The sequence below is a fragment of the Schistocerca piceifrons genome, unplaced genomic scaffold (genome assembly GCF_021461385.2).
Source record: "Schistocerca piceifrons isolate TAMUIC-IGC-003096 unplaced genomic scaffold, iqSchPice1.1 HiC_scaffold_968, whole genome shotgun sequence".
In the NCBI taxonomy this organism is placed as follows: Eukaryota; Metazoa; Arthropoda; class Insecta; order Orthoptera; family Acrididae; genus Schistocerca; species Schistocerca piceifrons.
Genome location: NW_025729243.1, coordinates 117501 through 122500, shown reverse-complemented (window position 1 = coordinate 122500; position 5000 = coordinate 117501). Strand labels below are relative to the sequence as shown.

Below are 5000 nucleotides of genomic sequence, written 5' to 3'. Positions count from 1 at the left end.
ATACTTCCCCCGGAACCCAAAAGCTTTGGTTTCCCGGAGGCTGCCCGCCGAGTCATCGGAGGAACTGCGGCGGATCGCTGGCTGGCATCGTTTATGGTTAGAACTAGGGCGGTATCTGATCGCCTTCGAACCTCTAACTTTCGTTCTTGATTAATGAAAACATACTTGGCAAATGCTTTCGCTTCTGTTCGTCTTGCGACGATCCAAGAATTTCACCTCTAACGTCGCAATACGAATGCCCCCGCCTGTCCCTATTAATCATTACCTCGGGTTCCGAAAACCAACAAAATAGAACCGAGGTCCTATTCCATTATTCCATGCACACAGTATTCAGGCGGGCTTGCCTGCTTTAAGCACTCTAATTTGTTCAAAGTAAACGTGCCGGCCCACCGAGACACTCAATAAAGAGCACCCTGGTAGGATTTCAACGGGGTCCGCCTCGGGACGCACGAGCACGCACGGGGCGGTCGCACGCCTTCGGCTCGCCCCACCGGCAGGACGTCCCACGATACATGCCAGTTAAACACCGACGGGCGGTGAACCAACAGCGTGGGACACAAATCCAACTACGAGCTTTTTAACCGCAACAACTTTAATATACGCTATTGGAGCTGGAATTACCGCGGCTGCTGGCACCAGACTTGCCCTCCAATAGATACTCGTTAAAGGATTTAAAGTGTACTCATTCCGATTACGGGGCCTCGGATGAGTCCCGTATCGTTATTTTTCGTCACTACCTCCCCGTGCCGGGAGTGGGTAATTTGCGCGCCTGCTGCCTTCCTTGGATGTGGTAGCCGTTTCTCAGGCTCCCTCTCCGGAATCGAACCCTGATTCCCCGTTACCCGTTACAACCATGGTAGGCGCAGAACCTACCATCGACAGTTGATAAGGCAGACATTTGAAAGATGCGTCGCCGGTACGAGGACCGTGCGATCAGCCCAAAGTTATTCAGAGTCACCAAGGCAAACGGACCGGACGAGCCGACCGATTGGTTTTGATCTAATAAAAGCGTCCCTTCCATCTCTGGTCGGGACTCTGTTTGCATGTATTAGCTCTAGAATTACCACAGTTATCCAAGTAACGTGGGTACGATCTAAGGAACCATAACTGATTTAATGAGCCATTCGCGGTTTCACCTTAATGCGGCTTGTACTGAGACATGCATGGCTTAATCTTTGAGACAAGCATATGACTACTGGCAGGATCAACCAGGGAGCTGCGTCAACTAGAGCTGAGCAGCCGGCCGCCCGGGAGTGTGTCCCGGGGGCCCGCGCGAACACGCAAGCGTCCGCTCAATCATTCTGCAAACAGGAGGAGGCTGAGCTCCCCTGCACAATACACCTCGAAACCCTCTCAGGTCCCGGCGGCGCGCAGCGCCGTCCCAAGTACTTGGTCGGGTTCGAGAGAGGCGCAATCGCCCGGAGTTAGGCGAGTAGACGCTTTCGGTGCGACCACCCGTGCTCCCAACTGAGCTTGCCGCTGCCGACAGAGGCCCGGGAGCGTGCTGTCGTGGCATTGCCGGCGGGAGACAACACGCGCCACCTACGGTGACCGGCAGCTCCAACGCCAGCGCCACAGAAGGACAAAAGCCCCACTTGGGTGCCGAAGCGAACTCTCCCAGCACAGCGCACGCGCCAACACATCCGCACAGCTGCGATACAAACCACCAGCGAGAACCGCTGGGGCGACCGAGCAGCAGACGGCGTCGCGGCGCCGAGCGCCGGGCGGCAGCGCATCCTCAACGCACACAGTCCTCAATCGGACCAGCACACTGAAGATGTCCACCGCGCTTCGCACCGGGCCCGCGAGGACCTACTTTGGCCGCACGGCGCCGCGCGCAGGGTGCGCCGGCGCGCAGCTGCGACGCCTGCCGCGTCCGTCGGCCGGCGCGCCTGCCACTGGCCGCCCCCACCAGCCGGCTGTAGCGCGTGCGCCCACGCACCGCGCGGCCAGCACGCCGGGAGGCGCCCCCTCACCGGCCGGGGACGGTCCCACCCAGCCACCGCCGCGTATCGCTTCACACCCAGATGCCGTTCAGTTTCGTCGGCATGGTGGGTATCGCTGGAACAACCGGTTAGTACCTCAACCTATCGTCGCCATCACCGATTCACCCCTAGCGAGAACAACCGCACCACAACAGGTTACCATTTGTTCATTTGCGTAACTTCACCAGAAAACGCAGGCGTCCATCGCCATTTGCAACTTCCACGATTATTGCATGCCTGTGTCAGGTGTCACGCCACACTACGTCTGCCCACATACACGCAACAAAATGTGCACGCCTAGACAATACGTGGAAGGTGGCCCCCGTACGTATGCGATGTCCATTGCTCGAACGACTGTCAACCGGCCTCTGTAGCATGTCGCAGATATGGAACGCGGTGCACCATGCCATCACGGTGTGTGAGGAGAGACGACTAGGTCCGAATACATCAACAGACAGCTCATGCTGATCGCCATCCACGGCGTCCGTTCCTCCCACACGTCTCTATGGCGTACCACACTGCAATCCAGCTCTCATAGGGAGACGACACGTAGCTGCGTGCACAATATTTGCACTGTATGGTCCGCCGTTTTTGGGCGCAGTCGTTGTACGGTCACACATGTGCCACGATGTATCATTCAGTACATAAGGACGAATGTGCAGTACAGATTGTGGTTTACGCGTACGACATTAGCGGACAGTTGACACAGGCCGCACCACAACGTAGCCTGAGTACGTCGCATGCGGAGGGCATTGAACATGCAAAGTTCTCACCAACCAGCTTGCGAAGGCAGGGGGCAAGGTGGGGACGTGGGGAGGGGCGGCATGTACGTCCTGCTGCCATCCACATTACAGTGTACAGCAGGAGCATGTGGAAAGTGAGCAAGACTTGCAAGGTGTTTAACATGAAGCGATACACAGGGGAGCGGGGAGTGCGAGTAGCGAACTATATTGCGAGGGTTGCGGGTGGGCAACACTACACTAATTGAACGAGTCGTATAACAATTACAGAGCAGGTTTAGGCGACAACGTGGGTTACGTTAGGCGACAACGTGGGTTACGTTAGGCGACAACGTGGGTTAGGTTAAGGCACGACGTGGGTTAGGTTAAGGCACGACATGGGTTAGGTTAAGGCACAACATGGGTTAGGTTAAGGCACAACATGGGTTAGGTTAAGGCACAACATGGGTTAGGTTAAGGCACAACATGGGTTAGGTTAAGGCACAACATGGGTTAGGTTAAGGCACAACATGGGTTAGGTTAAGGCACAACATGGGTTAGGTTAAGGCACAACATGGGTTAGGTTAAGGCACAACATGGGTTAGGTTAAGGCACAACATGGGTTAGGTTAAGGCACAACATGGGTTAGGTTAAGGCACAACATGGGTTAGGTTAAGGCACAACATGGGTTAGGTTAAGGCACAACATGGGTTAGGTTAAGGCACAACATGGGTTAGGTTAAGGCACAACATGGGTTAGGTTAAGGCACAACATGGGTTAGGTTAAGGCACAACATGGGTTAGGTTAAGGCACAACATGGGTTAGGTTAAGGCACAACATGGGTTAGGTTAAGGCACAACATGGGTTAGGTTAAGGCACAACATGGGTTAGGTTAAGGCACAACATGGGTTAGGTTAAGGCACAACATGGGTTAGGTTAAGGCACAACATGGGTTAGGTTAAGGCACAACATGGGTTAGGTTAAGGCACAACATGGGTTAGGTTAAGGCACAACATGGGTTAGGTTAAGGCACAACATGGGTTAGGTTAAGGCACAACATGGGTTAGGTTAAGGCACAACATGGGTTAGGTTAAGGCACAACATGGGTTAGGTTAAGGCACAACATGGGTTAGGTTAAGGCACAACATGGGTTAGGTTAAGGCACAACATGGGTTAGGTTAAGGCACAACATGGGTTAGGTTAAGGCACAACATGGGTTAGGTTAAGGCACAACATGGGTTAGGTTAAGGCACAACATGGGTTAGGTTAAGGCACAACATGGGTTAGGTTAAGGCACAACATGGGTTAGGTTAAGGCACAACATGGGTTAGGTTAAGGCACAACATGGGTTAGGTTAAGGCACAACATGGGTTAGGTTAAGGCACAACATGGGTTAGGTTAAGGCACAACATGGGTTAGGTTAAGGCACAACATGGGTTAGGTTAAGGCACAACATGGGTTAGGTTAAGGCACAACATGGGTTAGGTTAAGGCACAACATGGGTTAGGTTAAGGCACAACATGGGTTAGGTTAAGACACAACATGGGTTAGGTTAAGGCACAACATGGGTTAGGTTAAGGCACAACATGGGTTAGGTTAAGGCACAACATAGGTTAGGTTAAGGCACAACATAGGTTAGGTTAAGGCACAACATAGGTTAGGTTAAGGCACAACATAGGTTAGGTTAAGGCACAACATGGGTTAGGTTAAGGCACAACATGGGTTAGGTTAAGGCAGAACATGGGTTAGGTTAAGGCACAACATGGGTTAGGTTAAGGCACAACATGGGTTAGGTTAAGCCACAACATGGGTTAGGTTAAGGCACAACATGGGTTAGGTTAAGGCACAACATGGGTTAGGTTAAGGCACAACATGGGTTAGGTTAAGGCACAACATGGGTTAGGTTAAGGCACAACATGGGTTAGGTTAAGGCACAACATGGGTTAGGTTAAGGCACAACATGGGTTAGGTTAAGGCACAACATGGGTTAGGTTAAGGCACAACATGGGTTAGGTTAAGGCACAACATAGGTTAGGTTAAGGCACAACATAGGTTAGGTTAAGGCACAACATAGGTTAGGTTAAGGCACAACATAGGTTAGGTTAAGGCACAACATAGGTTAGGTTAAGGCACAACATAGGTTAGGTTAAGGCACAACATAGGTTAGGTTAAGGCACAACATAGGTTAGGTTAAGGCACAACATAGGTTAGGTTAAGGCACAACATAGGTTAGGTTAAGGTACAACATAGGTTAGGTTAAGGTACAACATAGGTTAGGTTAAGGTACAACATAGGT

At 52.2% G+C, this 5000-nt stretch overlaps 1 non-coding gene across 1 annotated transcript in view; it reads right to left on the bottom strand.

The window, feature by feature from the left end:
* The window catches only part of LOC124774680, a 1909-nt gene extending 694 nt beyond the window's left edge, over window positions 1–1215 (bottom strand). Inside the window, exon 1 of the ribosomal RNA XR_007015429.1 lies at window positions 1–1215. This exon is cut by the window's left edge and continues 694 nt beyond it. This is a non-coding gene — a ribosomal RNA (small subunit ribosomal RNA).
* Between the last annotated feature and the right edge of the window lie 3785 nt (window positions 1216–5000).